The following is an 18,241-nucleotide window of genomic DNA, read 5'->3' on the forward strand; positions in this document are numbered from 1 at the left end:
CGCCTCGCCCCGTCTCTCCACGGCCAACGGATTCTCATCGCATTGCCAAATGCAGTGGACGACGCGGTGCCGACGGCAAGGGCATCTTCTCACTCGCGCACTCAAGTTGTCACAGGGCTGGCGATGCAAAAAAAAAAAAGAGAGAGAAATGAGAAGAAGAATATATAACTTGGAGAGCCCGCACTTTGGTTGAAATGTTGATGCAGTCCAATAAGTGGTTGTTGATAGCAGCGGCAGCAATGAATCCCATCGAGTGACAATCTAAGAAAAGAAAATCATTTAAATTTATTCAATATCCATCTTCTTCATTAATCTACAAAATATCAATGCCAACGGAATGACTTTTTTTTTGTATTATTTTGGAATTCATTTCTTTTATTTTATTGATCTAATAGGGGTTTTATTTATTTATCTCATTTTATTCGATTTTATTTTTTTATTATATCAGTTTTTATTTTCCATGTCAATAACTTTTTACAGAAGGAAGAATTAAAATTTCAAGGCCATGTGTAAGTTAAAAATCTTAGATGAAACATAATACAAATACATACTAGGAATAATATGAATTAAATTTAAAAAATGCAACCAAACCATACAATGACTATGAGAAGTTAAGAAGTTATAGTAGAAGAAATATTTTGTATAATTTGTTTGTATATTTTAATTTTTATTATTATTGCTTCTTATAGTTTTAGAAAAGATTTTTCATTTTCATCAAATTTAATACCAACTAATTAAATAAATTAATTGTAAAAATAATTACATTGTACCCTTTTGAAAAAAATTTAAATTATTTTAAGCTTAATATAAAAGTGAATATATATCTTTTTTTATGTTATATAAAATAATACAAAATATTTGTTATACTATAAAAAGTTATAGAAGAACAAACATTATGTATATTTTGTTTGTATTTTTTAATTTTTATTAATATATTTTTTTTTTTTGCATTTATTTTCATTTAAGATTTTTAGTCTTCATACAATTTAATATTAACTATGTAAATAAATTAATTTTAAAAATTATTAAACACTAAAAAAACAAATATTTTAAGCAAAATATAAAGCTGAATATATATTATTATATTATTTTTATGTTATATTTATATATATTCTTTTCCTTGCACTTTATAGCAGATTTAATATAATTCAAATTATCATTGTGATATAATAATAAAAAATTATTACTGTTTATTTGCTAATTTAATTTTCTTTTTTCTCTTTTTCTTTAAATATTTTATTGATTTCATATTCATTTTGACTATGTTTAGCATTGACATTATTATTCTAATTATTTTTGCTACCAAAATAAAACCTTTGTTATTTTCTCGTTCTCTTAAATATTTTCACATACTTCTACATTTTCTTATACTAAAGCGTTATGCTTTGCCTTGCTCCAACTATGATTTAGTGCAACCCTGTCTGGTATAGCATCAGTGTCTATTAGGCTGTGCGTTGTCTATATGTTGTTGTCTATATATTATGTACTAAATCTGTCGTTTTCCTTCAATATGTCAACCGTGTTGGCCGTTGACGCCGTAGCAGGTCTCTATTTTTTGGGATCTGCTCTCGGCTGTGCTGGGCTGGGTTGGACTGGGCTGTGTGTGTGTTCGTGGTTGTCGCTAAAATTTAATTAATGTGAAAATTTGCACAGACTGAGGCTATTTATAAGTTGTTATAAGTGCTCGCAATTGCACTACCCCTTCCCATAGACAAGTTCTCCTCTCTCTATCTCTCTCTCTCTCTCTCTCTCTCTCTCTCTCTCTCTCTCTCAGTCCCTCTCTCTCTCTCGTGTATGTGTGTGCGATGTGAATGCAATTTGTGCCGTAAGCAGCACAGAATTTGATTGGAAAACCTTAACCGAGCTGCATAGGAAGCTAATTTTCGTTGTATCTACACATGTATGTATGTATTATCGATATATATATATATATATATATATATAGTTATATGTATGTGTGTGCATGGTCAAAATGAACTCTCTTTAAAATGCAAATGTGACATGATGGTGATTTGCTTGTTTGCATATCAAACAAATTGACGAGCTGCGAATGCTACAGTTTATCAAGCGGGGCAGAGGGAGGCGAACGGGGCGTAACCAGGTGCCAGAGAGCCGTGCCCCAGCTACCGGACAACAGCATCCAGTTGACGACCACAGCAAACAAAAGCACTCCAAAAGCTGAACACTCTGAACAACTGTAAACTCTGAACTCAATGTCAGAGAGCGGCTGGTCGAACACTCGACACGCTTTTTGTTACACGTACTCAAAAACTAAGTTCGCTATGGAAATGACAATGTTAGAGAGTGCATATAGTTGTTGTTGTTTAAGTAGTTGTTGTCAGCAAGATTAAAGGATTATTATTATTGTTTTTCCTTTGGCATTTTTTTCCTTTGGCATTCAATATTGATTGAAATTTTTGTAAACAAAAAATGAATATATTTTGCTTTTTTATGCGCAACATTCAATTAATGCAAATTAATACATATATATTATATTTTCATATGACTTTAATTAAAATGCAGCTTATAATGAATATTTGATGAGAGTCTAGTTGTTTTTCATTGTTTCATTGTTATTGAGTGAGTAGAGTGTATCTCTGAGTCGTCTTTTTGCAATTATATTCGGCTCTGTCTGCCAACCTGCCTGCCTGCCTGCCTGCTGTTGATTTTCACTATCACAAACAGGTGAAAAGGCTCATGCTGGTGCGCTCACGCAGCGGGCGGACGTGCCCGCTCAAGTCTTAAGAGCATCAGTGAAAAGTGTAATTGAATTTTGATTTAAAGTCCTTTGATATCCGACACAAGACACCGTACACACTTGGCTCGCCACATGGTTAGGCGAGCACTTCAGCTGGCCCCTTGCCCCTTGCCCCAACTTGCCCCGCCCTGCCCTCGTTTCTGGCACCATTTTGTGCCCAGCTATTGTCAATTTATCGGTAAAGTAAATCAATATACTGCTGTCCTTGTATGCTATGCATGCGTGTGTCTGTGTGTGTGTGTGCTTGTGAAAAGCCAACATGACCAGACTTCTGGCCAAATACCATTGCCAAACTAAAGCGACCAATAAAAATAGTTGCAAACACAATGGAAAAGTTCTTGCAAATTGATTTGTTGCAGATGTTTTGGGGCTTTCGCAGCTTTTGTCAGACGATGCCAGGCATGTGGTCGTATTTGGTCTTATACTTTAATTACTTAGATTAATTGAAAAGTTTGCGGCAGACAGGGGGGGGGAATGTGGGAATAGTTCTACTCTTTTAGCCAGCAACTGCAATGTATAGATTGCAATTTCAATTAAGCTTCATAGCTAAAATGGTATTTAAAGCACAAACAATTGATTTTTATGAAAAGACCTCAAATTCCTCGAATGTCGATCAAGCAAAGTAAATATGTATATTTTATATTTTTTCAGAAATTAAATAGAAACTCAACTGCAAGAATATTTCATTTTTTTAATTTTAATTTTTACTTTTAGTTTCAGTTCTGGGAAAGGTTTAAATTTTTGCAACTGTGTGACAGAGGTAGACAAGGGAAACATTTTCTGTTTATATTTCTGTTGAATGACGATTAATAATAGAGACAGAGAGAGAGAGTGAGAGACAAAGAGAGATAGTGAGGTAGGCAGAGATTGAGCTGCTTTCAATACTTGTTCGCTTGGATTGCTCTTTAAATTTTACTTAAAGTCTCTCATAAATGATAAATTTAGCCTTTACCTATATTATGGCCCGTTCTTTTGGATAATGAGCTCTTAATCCTTACACCACCTTATTGAACCGCACTCATTAGAGTCTCATTAAAGCTCAGCTGGGTATATTATATATATCAGTATATTTTCTTCCATATTTAGGCATAGCCCTTTTCCAATTGCCGCATATCGTCGCTGTAAGCAACTCTAATGGAAAATATTTTGTAAAAAAAAAAAATAAACAAACAAACCATAGCCAACACACACACACACACCTTTGCGGCAAGGCTGTCAGCGGTGGCTGCATGCAATGTTGTCCGCTAATAGATCCCAAAGCTAAAGCCCAGTGTGTCCCAAGCCCACCCCTGAGAGTGTGCGAGTGTGTGTGTGTGTGTGGGTGTGGCTGTGTGGGCGGGTGGCGGATGCTGGGAAATGAGTAATGCCGCGTTTAGGTTTCGCTGTTTGGGGCCACCGGCGGCAGCTACAACAAGTTGGCCAAAAATGTGTTTTCAAAACGGACTAAAAACCAAAAGCTCTGCACAGTTATTTTAATTAGAAACGAAGCAATTTGCATATTAACAGCGCTCCCAGCAGAAAAGAGGCGTGAAAGAGACGAAGCCAGAGACAGAGAAGGAGAGCGGCGGCAAAGAGCGAAAAAGCGGGCGAGAGTCATGTTAAATTTAAACTTTATTTCAATTTAGTCGAGGATGTTTTCCTAACCTGTGAGCAACTGACAAACAGCTTAAATAGATAATGAGCAAGTTTTTAGTAACTAATTAGAGAAATGTTTTGGAAACAATTCAACAGAAACATAAATAATATATATTGTAGAAGTATATTTTGCTGCATAAGTTATGAACATGTGAGGAAAATGTTTCATAAAAGGGATAATATGTGAGCAAAAAATAATTTACAATAAGTCCCATTTAGCTAATCGGTTTTAGTTATCTTAGTCTTTCTGTCTTTCGCTACAAGGCTACCGATTTTTATAAAGAAAAATTCAATCAATTTAGTCTTCACATCAGCTAAATATATAAATTCCATTAGAGTACAATATAAAATAAATTAAATATATGTTATTTATTACTGTTGATATTTTGACTGGAGTCAACGTATTTTATTTATAAAACACATTATAATAATTTTGTTTTCATGTTATTTTCATTTTAATTGATTTAAATTTACGCAAATAAATAATGTAAATCAATTTGGAAAATTTGCTGATAAATAAATGAAACAAAATTTATATTTATTTTTGTTAAAAACATTTGACAGCTTCAGTTTAATGCGCTACGACGTGCAGGATTTTTAGTTGATTTTCTATAATTGAATATTTAATTTATAATGCCTGCAGCATTCAATGATTTACCCGTTGGCTTTCCCTTTCCCTTCAATTTGCATTATCTGATCAATTACAAGCTTCCGTCGACTCGAATATGCTGAAGCGTTTATTTCAACTAGATTATGGCCAGTTGGCATGGATAATGAGCTCGTATTCCTCGCATCACAATTACAGAGACTGCCACCCTATTGGGCCGAAGTCATTAGAGCCTCATTAAAGCACAATTGGGCATAGAAATCTCAATTTGATGGCTGTTTGATCTAGAAGGATCTGAATCAGAATATAGCAAGGCGGAAATTTGATTGAATTGTATTGAATTTGATGTGGAACCTAAAATTTATTGTTTAAACAAATTGTAGAAATGCTACACTGTCATTGAATTAAAGCTTATGAAAAGTGGGCTGCATTTACCTTCTGAAAATGTTCCATGCCATAAGCTAAAGACTGACTGCTCTCAGTTTAACAGACAGTTAGAGAGAGTGAGAAAGAATGAAAAAGCGAGACAAACAATCAGTGAATCAATGGGCAACTAACCAAGTTAGTTGGTCTGTCAATTAAATGTTGAAAATAAGAAATCTTAAGCAACATCAATTGATACGAATCGAATCGCTGTTCCTAAACGACTTTTGAGTGTTCTCTTGATTTGTTTGTTTATTTTGTTTTCGTTTTTTCTTTTTTCATTCTTTTGTATTTACTTATTTCTCGAGTAGAAGAAAAAAAAAAGGACTTCAAAGTGTCGTCCTTGTCGGTCCTGGCATACCAACCCAAATTCAATTTCTTTTTTGTTATGCGCCAAAGGACGTGCAAACTAAACTGATTTGAAATGCAGCCAGCGGTGCCCAACGCCCGGGGCCACAACATTTGGACATTCTGACTCCGGCCATGGCGTCGTCCGCCCAACCAAAGACGTGATGCCATGTAAACAGATTCCAGTGCGAACAAATTCTGAGACGTAGGTAAATGGACATTGAGACTGAGAAGCCGATGGAAAGCCAGAGGGAGACTGAGCCGAAGACTGAGACGGCGACTGCGACGGCGACGGCGACTGAGACTGAAGGCACAGACTGAACCATTTTTGAAGTGACAGCGAATGTCAGCTGCTGTCAACGCGTAGGAAATTTGAATAGGCAAATCGTAAAGTCAAGATGACAGAGTACGATATTCCACTATTAGTGTACAAGCAGCTAACGAGGGTTGCTCATTGAATAATGCGCGATTACAGCAAAATGCCTTACAAATTTCCCTTAGATATACAATTTATACATGCCCCAAAGGTCAAGTGGCTCCGATTTAGGGAGACATCAAGTGTGCTGTCGCTATTGTGTGATGTGTCGGAAATTTGGTATATAAATGTGTTTATGTATGTATATTATATGAAGCAACAATAATAACTAGTTATAATATAATCTGCCAGTTATAAGAAGTATTTAGTTAGTGAGTTATCATTCAAGTTATCAAATGTAAAGCTAAAGCCTCAATGACTGCACTGTTTTTGCTATTGGGTCCCTAATTTGCATATAACATACAGATGAGACAATACTTTACTAAATTAGACTTACTTGGAAAGACTCCCTCTGATTTGGCACAGATAAACAATTAACGTCCGATCGTCTTGAGCTCCTATTTAACACTGACTTAATTCTTCTCGGGCTCAATTGCTTTAAGCACTTATAAAGGAAACAGAGGGGAACGAGCGAAAGGGAATGAGCACAGGGGACCGAGCAAAACGGAGCGAGCACAGGGAACGAGCACAGGGAACGATCACAGGGAACGAGCACAGGGAGCGAGTATAGGAGAATGAGTACGGAAGAACGAGCACAGCGGAACGATAGGAGTGAAACGAGCTCAGAGCTCATATACTATATTTTTCTGTATGCAACTTTGACAACTGAAGAGAAATTAAAGAAGCATTAAAAAAAAGTGCAAGGCTATGAATTTCTCTGTTATGACTCATGACTATTCAAACTTATTATCTTCAAATTTAATAATCAATATGATCAATATAATAAATAAATAAACAAATATATATATATAAGGCATTATGTATATTCTGCAGAAATTGCTGCACGATTCGAATTATATGAGCAATTTTTTATATATTTAATAAATAAAAAATTCTAATTTTTAAATTTAATTACTATAATCAACTCAAATAAAAAAATATTAAAATATAAATGATTAATTATGCAAAATATAAAATTAAAATATAATATTAAAATATAAATGATTAATAATGGAAAACTTTGTAATCTGAAATATTTATAAAATTAAATAAAATTATGAAAATATGGTTCTAGCATAATTCTTAAAAAAACATAAATTTGAATATTTAATATTGCAAAATGTACAATTTGAATTCAAATACATTTAATCAAAATATTATGAATATTAAAAATAAATTTAAATATTAAGTATTTAAAAATAAATATATATATTTTTTTTATTATTTAAGAAACCCCAATAGACCGACTCTATTTTTATTAGTTCCATCAATACTCCTTAATCCAATACCTATTATGGCCCATATTGCCCTTGCATCACATAAATTTAAATACAGTTTAACCAATTTCAATGGCCAGCAAATGAAACTTCATTTGACGGCTTCTCACTGTGTCCTGGAATTCACACTCTGCCCCTGCTATTGGCATTCTGTCACTCTGGATGGTCATAAAAAATCGCGAGCAGTAAATCTGGGCCATTGGCTAATTCGTATTCATGGCCACATAAACGAGCAAACATCTTGAAGGCTCCAGGACCTTCATAAAATTTGACGATTTTTAATTGCCCACTTTGAGAGGGCGTAAGCCAGCAAAGCCAGGCACAAACTATGCTCCAAAAAAAAGAAATGTAAATTGCCACGTTGCTGGCAAAGACAACAACAACATGGGGAGAAGAAAACAACCTATGAAATTTGCACATCATCATTATCAAGCACAACAGTGAAAATTATCTGCTCAAGTGAAGCTGGGGCACGGCTGCCTGTCCAAAAGTGCTAACAATGCCGCAGCCACAGACTGTGCCGCCTCCCCTACTCTCTCTCTCTCTCCTTCTGTCTCTCTCCCTTTCTGTGGCAGTCCCACCTCACCTGAGCGCCGTAAAAGCTGCGACGGCGACGCGTCAAATACCTTACGGCAACTTCAACTTTGTTGCTGTTGTAACACGGCAAATAAAAATTGAAAGCAAATGAGACAGCGGAGACATGGGACAAGGTGTAGGCGGATCTGGATGCGGACGCGGATGCGGATAAGGATGCGGCTTGCAGAGAGGGGTACGTGCGGATGTCGCTTTGCTGTCCCAGTCCAGGAGCCAAAACCTAGACCATTCCCAGTCGCTGCCTCACCCACTGCCACACCTACCCCTGCTGCCACTCCCATGCCCCCCCTTTCCTGTCTATGCGTTTGCCAACACTGACAGCTAACGCTAAAAACGCCGAGAGTCGAGTGTCGGGCTCGGTCTCGGTCTCGGCTTGGCTTTTTGAGTGGTTGGTAATGCGTGACGGGCCCAGACCAGAGCAGGAGCAGCAGGAGTAGCAGCAGCAGCAGCTTTCGTCTCTTCCCTCTCACTCTCTCCTCTACAATGTTTCTGAATTCAAATTTGATGGCGGCTGTGTGGGCAACAACAGCGCACGTCCTGCCACCAGTTCCACTTTTCCCCATTTTCCTGCCCGGATGCGAGGCGACAGCGGCGTTTGTCTATGTCGTGTCGCCCCTCTCATGCTGTCTACCCCCCCCTTTAACACTCTGCGCCAGCACGAAAGTTTAAGCGAATTAAATTATTTGCTTTTTAGATTTCAATATTTCCGCAGTGGAGATTTTTCGTCGATATCAGTAAAGTGGTTTGTGTGTGCGCAGGTGGAGCAGGCGGGGCAGGTGGGGGGAGCAGGCGACGCTCTAAATTGAGTTTGATGATGCGCTGTAATCATAAAGTGCTTTAGGGCTGGCAAAATATTTGGGTCTGGGTTAGCTCAGGTAACACACAACAGATATAGCTACACATACAAACACATACACATACATATATATATATATGTATATAGATTTATGGCTAAAGCGTGTGGCTTGCAATAGCCAAATAGGGTTAAAGAACATAAGGCTGTCATTCAAATGAAATTGGGTTAGTTTCAGATTTATGATTTTATAATTATGTGAGAAATCTTTTGCAATACATTAGGAATATAATATATAAATCATAACGGAGGGGAACTTTTTTTTATAGACATTTGAATTTATTTATATTTACAAAAAGATGTTGCATCAAAGATCTTTGACCTTTTCTATGAATTTTGCAAGTTTTAAATTTTATGAAAAATCATTGCTTTAGATTTTTATTGGAAAAAATAAATGTATTATATTTTTCTTATTTATTTATTGATTTATATTTAATTGAAGATATTATATTATTCATTTTTTTATTTTTTTATTTTTGTATTATTTTATTTTATTCTATTTATTATTTTTTATTGCTAAACAATAATCAAATGTATTAAAAATATATTACATATTGCCTTTAAAGTTTATAAAACATTTTATTTTATTTATTTATTTTTTTTCATGAATTCTATAATCTTAATATTTTTTTTTATATTTTTACAATGATTTTGTAAATAATATAACTTTTCTGTAATTTCTGTGAGCTTACAAATTATATATAATTTAGTTTTTATTATTCAATGAAATTATATAATTAATTTTTTTACTTCTTAGTGAATTCTAAAAGGTTAATAATTAATTTACATTTTTATAAATATTTTATATATAGAAATTACTATGAATTATATGTCCTAAATAAATTAATTGACTATCTCATTCAGTGCATTTAAAACAGAATTTTTTCTGAATATCTCTCTATCTATTGAGTGAACTGGTTATATTAATTATATACTTTAGTTCTTCCATATGGATATATCTATTTTCATATATCTTCATTTATACATACATATTTATATATCTATATTCCGCTATTTCATTCATTGTCTCAGTTCATATGATTTGTATTTGTATTTGTTTTGCTCTGCTATTCTCAGTGTCCTTCAGACCCAACTGAAGAGTATTCATTAGTCAAGGCACTTTTTCTGTTCAGCTCTATGTTTGTTTTACTGCAGCCACTTTAAGCTCGAGCAACGTTTGAAATCATTAAAACATAAAAATTGTACTTATGCAAAAACAAGGCACACAGAAAAGAAAAGAAAAATGTAAAAGGAAAAGGAAAATCCGCCCAGAGTTTTCTTTTCTATTTAAATTCCAACTCTAATTCAATTTCCCGCTGAATTTGCCTTTTTACGGATCGTCTAGGCGGCCAAATTACCTAGGCAGCTAAGTATAACTACGTACACACTTATGTATACATATATATGTACATATATATAGATATATATGTATATAGGAACATTGTTGTGAAGGAAATGCAAGCATGATTATTATAACGCTGCTGGAAATTTTTATTTGATTTTTTTCTGCCGGCTTACAGGCATAAATATTGAGCTTGGCAGCGTCAGAGTGAGACAGAGCGCAGGCAAGCAAGCGAGACAGCGAGAGGGGGAGAGAGAGAGAGAGACAGAGCGCAATCGGTTTGAGTTTTGAGTTTACTTTACATACCCGAAAGTTTGCTGAGCTGAAGACCAGGCTGACTGCCTGCCTGGCTAGCTGACTGACTGACGATGCGGTCGGTGGGTTGGCCAGAAAGAGAGAGACAGGGAGAGTGAGAGAGAGAGGAGGAGGTACCGAAAACTATTGAAGCGCACACACAACGCGAAGCGCATTCATTTACTTCGTGTGGGCGGATATGGGTGAGAGTGCCCCGCCCCCCAACTACTGTTGGCCGGAGTGAGCAAGTCCATTGCATGCCTGAATGGTCGCGCAAAACATGCCATCATCATCATCAAAGGGAAATTAACCTAAACGGCCATGAAGCTGTTTGCTGGGCGTTACTGCCACTGAGGCTTTGCTTCATGTTTGTTGTTGCTGTTCTTGTTGCTGTTGCTGCTGTTGCTGTAATTTTGGCTCTGCGGCCAGGGCAGCGTAACTGTGAACTGTTGAACTGAAACTCTGTAAATGTGACTGGCTTGCAGCTCCTGCTGAGTGTGCGCCCACATTATTGCTGATTATGAGGTTGAGCAAACTGCAAAATATTTTAACCTCCGGTTTGGTCGCTCCATTTTGATTGCTACGGCTGCTATGGCTTCTACATCTGCTGCTGCTAATCCCAACAGTCGTTGCTTATCCACTGGGAATCTCTCTTCGACTCGCTGGCCTTAAGTGAGACATTCTCACTCTTTCTCACTCTGTCTCTCTCTCTTTCTCTCTGTGTGCGCACCGAAAACAGCATCCAACTCGTCTTTCTTTATGTGGTGCTAATTGTGGCTGCTTTTGCTGGTTAACTGCGCTAATTGAAGTTCTCGTTGAGTCAGTTTGTGGATTTATCGATACGTTTGCGGCCAACTCTCAATGGAGCCTTTCAAAGGGCAGCTGGCACGTTGATTAACATTCTCCAGCTGAATGGGGTTCCGTGTACGGTGCACATGCCACGCAAAAGGCTCGCGGAATATTGGTCTCTCATATCATCATTTCAATGAATTGAATGATTGCCGAAGAGAATAGAATTTAAATGGGTTATTGAAATGTGCTCTTAAATTAAAGAGTATTTCTCAAGAAAGGAAGACAGAAGAAGAAGACTTCGAGAATACCGATTATGAGTAGAGCAAACATATTCATTGAAGACTTAAGTTCCCACTCATCTGCAGTAAGTATAGTAAGTTAGGTGCAAGGGTAGCTACGTCTTGGGCTTTACTATCTATACTATCATACTATCCATTCTATCTATACTATCTTTACTATCTATATTGTCTATACTATCTGCACTGTCTATACTATCTATACTATCTGTACTATCCAAACTATATATGTATACTATCAAACAATCCATACTATCTATACTATCTACACCATCTATACGATCTATATTATCTATACTATCTACACTATCTATATTATACAAATTATCTATACTATTATATTGCCGATACTATCTATACTTTCCATATTTTAAATATCATCTATACTATATAATCTATACTTACCCCAAAGTAAGCTAAATCTTGCACTCAAAAGATGAATATCACATATGCCCATTTAGCTGTTCTTTCTTAAGCCTTTTGAATACTTTGTATCATGGAAGTTTATTCAACAATTTGTGGGAAAAGTGATTTAAAGTAATTGCTCAAACTTCAATGAAAGGTACAGGATAGAGTTACAACATATAGCTACAAGATACAAAACAAGATACAGCGACAAGTTACAAGATTTCACTGACAAGATACGAATTACAAGCTGATTGGCTTAAGATAAAGTTCTTCATATCATGTGAAACACTTTGTGACAATCTGTTGTTGTTGGGCTTTAATGGATTCGTCGTAGATTTCTTAGCAAAGTGGAGTGAAAAAAGCCGTTTTACACCGCAATCCCATCAGGCAATGCCACAGATCCTGTCACCCCTTTAGCGATTTCGACAGCACTTTTCATAATTACCCCCGCCGTGTCGCAAGTCCTTTGTACGTTCGGAAATTTGCGGCGGCTTTGGCCAAAGGACTCTGCCAGCTGTTGTGGTCTACACTTTTAGCGTGTGACAAATGAGAATACATAGCACTTTGTTGTAGTTCCAGTTGCTGTTGCTGCTGATGTTGTTGATGTTGTTGTTGTTGTTGCTGTTGTACTAAATGAAGCAAGTGCACAAAAAGGCTGAGCATGCTTATCCTTATTAGAGGACTTTGCTGCCAGGTAATCCATATTTATAAAAATAGTCATTAAAAGGGTTGCTCACATGTCCTCTGCTCTGCCCAGCCCACCGCCCACCGCCCACCGCCGCTCTGCCCGCCTTATAAATACATTTTAATTTAGCTTTGTGCATTGAAACATATTTAAATTAAAGAGCAGCGGCTCGTAAAATGCGCTCGCTCAGCTCAGCGCAGCTCAGCTCAGTTCAGTTCAGTTCAGTTCTCTGGTCAGGTCTGCTGGTCGTGTCCTTTGCCATTTTTAATACAGTTTATCAATGTCCAATGGACAAAAGGAGTCCGTGTCCTTCCCCTGCTGCCGCCTCTGCCGCACTGAACCCAACTTGTTTGTGCTACGAAGCATGCTCAATTGTGAGGAACCGCTGACGACTAGTCATGTGTCCCGTGTCCTGTGCTCAGTGTTGCTCACATTTCAGGGAAGTCTTAACCGGCTGTTATATGAAAATGCGATCAATACTTAAAAGGGAAATGTATTTGATTATTGCATAAGAGAATGCGGCTTCAATGCTTACTCCTATAATATTTCTATCATCAGCTTTTTATTTACTATAAAAAACAGTAGCTAGATTTATCGCTGCCAACACTGTTGCAGCTGATTTTTTTCTTGTCCTTGCTTGCTGTTGTCCTGTTGTCCTGTTGCCTGTCATACGTTCGATAAAATTAAAACGTCTGCTCATGTGAAAAACCTCAGACCAGGACACAGACCAGAGTCACAGCGTATAGCTGACCAGACCAAACCAGACTCGACCTGACCCCATCAGACCAGGCCAGAGTGGAGTGGAGTAGCCTAACGCAGTTCAGACCAAGTTTACGCCTTTGTTTATCAACTTGGCCATGTCCACATGTTCTCTAACTTACTCTGCAAGAGTCATACATTTTTTTTATCAACCAACACAATTAACGCTTTCATGTCAACTAAAAGTTAATAAACCTTAACCAAGATTGTTACAATTTTTAATCAGCCTCATGGAAAATTGGAAAAGTTGGAATTTCTAGTTAAATATTATGTAGGTGAAATTCCAATTTGTTTTGTATTTATTTATTTATTTTTTTTTTAGAAATGAGTAGTTGTAGTATAGGTTTTATTTCATAGTAAATATTTTAATTATTTGTTATATATCAAATTATAGATTTTTAAGAAAAACAGTAATTAGACCTTTTCTGGAATAAAATAATAAGTCTCTTACTAGGAAAGAATAGTAAAACTTTTTTTTAGAAAAAAAGTAATTAAAATCATTTTTTGTTTGATTACTTATTCTTTGTTTGTTGATTTTATATATAATTATAGATTTTTTATCAAAATAAAATATATTAAATAATATAATATTATTATTTATATAAAACCTATATTTTTTCAGGATTTATATTATTAATAATAATATTTACTTATATTATTAATATTATATTCTTGTCAATTTGTTTTTAAATATTATTATATTCCAACTTAAAACACTGCTATCAGTTAACATATATTTTATAAATATTAATTAAATAATCTCATAAATATAGCATTAAATATTTTTTAACGAAATTTGTATTTTTTCAATTTTTAATTTTAATTTAATTTGCCGGAGCATTTGATTTGATGTGTGTAATGTGTCGGGAAAAAGTTAAAAAGAAGACAAAGGTTAGTTAAAACTGCACGACTATGAGATACCCTGTACTTTAAGCAGAGTTAATATTACCACTATTCTCCGATTCTATGCTGCATACCTGACTAGATCATCTCACTTCGTCATCCCAGTCAAGAATATAAATAACTTAGTGTGTGCCACGCCTTCACCTGCCTGTTACATGTTTATTCACATAGCCATTATACCCGGTCATTCCTTTTTCAATGTCTTCCATGGGGACAGTGCACATTTTGCCAACTCTTCAGTTTACTTATTTATCGATAATTGGAAAAGCAGACCTGTTGTGCTTTATCTTTCACACACACACACACACATACATACCCCTCTTCATATGCATATAGTCATTGTCTACTTGCTATTCTTGGCCATAATATGGAAAGAGCTGCCACGGGTGGCATCATGGATACATTGATTCATTAGCTTGACAATGCAACTGAATTCCATTAGAGAGAGAGAGAGAGAGAGAGAGAGCTTTACTCACTGCATAGCAAATGTCTGGCTAAAAAGAATCAAGGTACCTAGTTTTGCTCTGCTCTACGCTGCTCATCATATATGACTTTATGCCCAGCGCCTGCAATTTTGTGATAAGCGTCAATTGCCGTGTCCCATTAGCAGCCCCCGCAGCACTCCGGCTCCTGCTTTACCACTTGATCCCACTGACTGTAGCCGTGCATTGTCTCGCATTGGCTGACTGGCTAATGAGTTGCTAATTAGAAGTCTGTGTGTATGTGAGTGTGCGTGTGTGTGGGTGCGCCAAATGGAAACTTTAAATGGCAATGTGTTGCAGCAATTTGTTGCCAGCGATTGCAGCGAATTTGTTAGCATTTCAACTTTAGCAAAGGACTTTGAGTTAGACATTTAAATGGAATTTGAATTCATTCTAGAACTATTTTAATCAAATCCTAACCAACTGCTTTGGCAGGCAGCCCACACAGCAGCACACGCTGCCTAAACTCATTTGTAAATGTGCTTAGACACACATTACTCATACGCCCTGTTTAACATGCAATTGCTTAAAGCTCATGTGCATGGCTCTTGAAGGTTTTTCTCTCTTCTATTTCCATTTCCATTTCCATTTCTATATTTCAAGTGCTACACTTTGCTTGGCAGCAATCTAAAATCTGCGCTCAAACTGTCTCAGCTGCACTTGAAGCTCATTTCAGATTGAAAATCAACTGAATTTCGTCTTGGCTTTGCAGCAAGCTTCGCTTCAATGCCATTCAGCGCTTTTCACAACAAATTTCGGTTGAGTGAATTTTCATTTTTTTTTTATTCGTATCTCTCATCTCTCATTTTGTTTTTTTGGTCTTGGGCTGCAGCAAAGATTTGCGCGCACCATTGGCCAGAGAAGAGGAGCTCGGCTTTGGCAACGTGTAATTAAAATATGCGCAATTAAAATGGAGCAAAGCAAGCTTACAATGCGTCTAATTCGAGTATGAAAAATGCAGAAGCGACACTTCATAATCATAATTTACATATGTATGTGACACACAGAGACAGAGAGACATACATTTGCTAAGGGAAAGCCTGCGTACATAAATTGAAATTTCATTAAGAAAATTCTCACAGCGGCGACAGAGAGCGGATGACGCTCATGGACTCTCATTGTTTGTGTGTGTGTGTGTGTGCGTGTCTCTCTCATGTCACTTCAAAATTGAAATGTATAATGGCTTTCGTATGTATATGTGAAGGTGTATGTGTGGGTGTCTCTCTATCTGTGTGTGTGTGTGTGTGTGTGTGTGTGTATAGGCGCACTTGAGCGACTTAATTGTGTCGTGTTAACGTCAAACACATGCAACAAACATGTGCAAACAAATGTTGTGAGAATGTGTATGTGTGCATGTGCATGTGTGCGTGTGTGTGTGTGTGGGGCGGGACTGTTCGGCACGTTTATGTCAGCGTCGTGTTGACAGATTCAACCACCCAGTAAAAAACCCGTTACCAGCCTACCTTCCGCTCTCACACACACACACACACAGATGCATAAGGCCACTCTTTTATTTTATAAAAACACATATACAAACATTCACTCAAGCGGCAAAACATATCCGTACACATCCGTTATACCGCCAACGACCCCCAAAGAACACCAGCGAGCCTTACAAATCCTCCTGCTCCTGCTCCAGCTCCTGCCCCAGCTGCTACACCTGCCGAGTGCCTGCCAGGCAGCCATTGCCACCTGTCATAAATTTCCATATGCGCGAAAGGTTGAGCGATTTTTTTTTTAATATCAAGCAAACGGCAGCGTGAAGGAAATTAAATACTCTATCTTTGTTGGAGTTAAGGAACTCAGATATAGCTTTAGTATTGACTATATATTTAGAATGTTGAGCTGAAGAGACTTTAATTTTATTTTAACAAATTTTTAATTAAAAACATTTTTATTTTAATATGAGCTCTATATATTGGTATGAAATTAATTTTAAAAATATTTACCTATCTATTATGTAATATAATATATTAATATTATCATTATAATAATTAATGTATTAAAATATATTTTATTATATATTTAATATACATAAAATACAAATATTATATAAAAATAAATATAATAGTTAGAAAACATTAAATAAATATAATCGAAATAAATTTTAATAAAATAATGTATTTGTTGCAATACAAAATTAATAATGAAAAAAATATATAAATATACATATATACATATATTAATAAGATTGCAGTTGCTTAAGATTTTAATTTATAGGGCAACTTTAGAGTTTCTTAGGATTTTAAAAGATAAAGATCTACTACACTAAAGACGTATATTATATTTTGTATGTTATGTACAAATATTTTATATAATATTTTATAGCGCAATATATTTCAAAACTAAATTAAATTTAATTCAATTTCTTTATATTGACTAGTTCTCTAATCAATTTAAAGTAGGATTTAATTAAATCAAACCTGCTGCAATTGTCTTTAAAATCTCTAATTTCAATTTAATGTACTACGGAGAAGCTCTCTATTTATATAAATATTTATTAAAGCGATGGCAAAGATAATTGATTTAAAATTTTTTTGAAAGAAAACTGACCTTATGACTCGTGTAACCCGAGACACACATTACAAATATATTTATACACACATATATATATTTTGTAAAACAAATTAATTAACTTTGTCTAGTCACCAACTAGTCTCATGCTTCGCAATTGAATTCGACTCTGAAGATAAATATTTATTTTTTTATTTTCTCGTATTTTTTGTGCTGCTTCGTCTGGTCTCAAATTTCAGTGGAGTCTCGGCTTTCGGTTAGGGCATGATGCGAACTTTTTGGCTGAGTAGTACAGCATAAAAGCAGCTGTTCCGTTATGACTGCCAGTGGCTGAGGGTAGCTGGCGGCTTATGCATAATAGACACACACACATATGCATATGTATATGTATATATGTGTGTGTGCATGGCAGGGAAAAACCATTTCCATAACTGACTCAACGATTCTGCGTTCATATTTTCGATTATGACAATGCTAAAAATACCGCGAGTTAAATTCAAATGCATTTTCTGTTTTTCATGCCATTTTTTTCCTCCTCTTTCTTTTTGGTTTTTTCTTTTTGCCAATCAGCCCATTTGGCTGACCAGGCCGACGATGCTTTTCAGTCAATTTTTCTGCCCCCATTGTTTGCGCAAATTGAATTTCCCAGTTTGACAATGACTGTCGTCGCTCTGCGGCCATTCATATGCATGCATGTGTGTGCATTTGGACCAAAACTGGCAATGGCCAGATAAGTTTTAAGCCTTGAGTGCTAATCAAATGCTGGAATGGCCAATCAATTTGGTGTCGACGTCTT

The 18,241-nt window shown here is 35.9% G+C and overlaps 1 protein-coding gene and 1 long non-coding RNA gene across 7 annotated transcripts in view; one reads left to right on the forward strand and one right to left on the reverse strand.

Annotated features, from left to right (window-relative positions):
* Positions 1-18,241, forward strand: part of LOC6582879 (poly(rC)-binding protein 3) — a 115,030-nt gene that overhangs the window by 10,608 nt on the left and 86,181 nt on the right. The window lies entirely within an intron of this gene.
* LOC122757596 lies at positions 28-7,095 on the reverse strand. Its single transcript, XR_006357693.1, has 3 exons — positions 6,584-7,095; positions 185-261; positions 28-117 (listed from the first exon to the last, which is right to left on the reverse strand). It is a non-coding gene; the product is annotated as an uncharacterized LOC122757596 (long non-coding RNA).

Source organism: Drosophila mojavensis, unplaced genomic scaffold (assembly GCF_018153725.1).
Source record: "Drosophila mojavensis isolate 15081-1352.22 unplaced genomic scaffold, ASM1815372v1 contig_74, whole genome shotgun sequence".
Lineage (NCBI taxonomy): Eukaryota > Metazoa > Arthropoda > Insecta > Diptera > Drosophilidae > Drosophila > Drosophila mojavensis.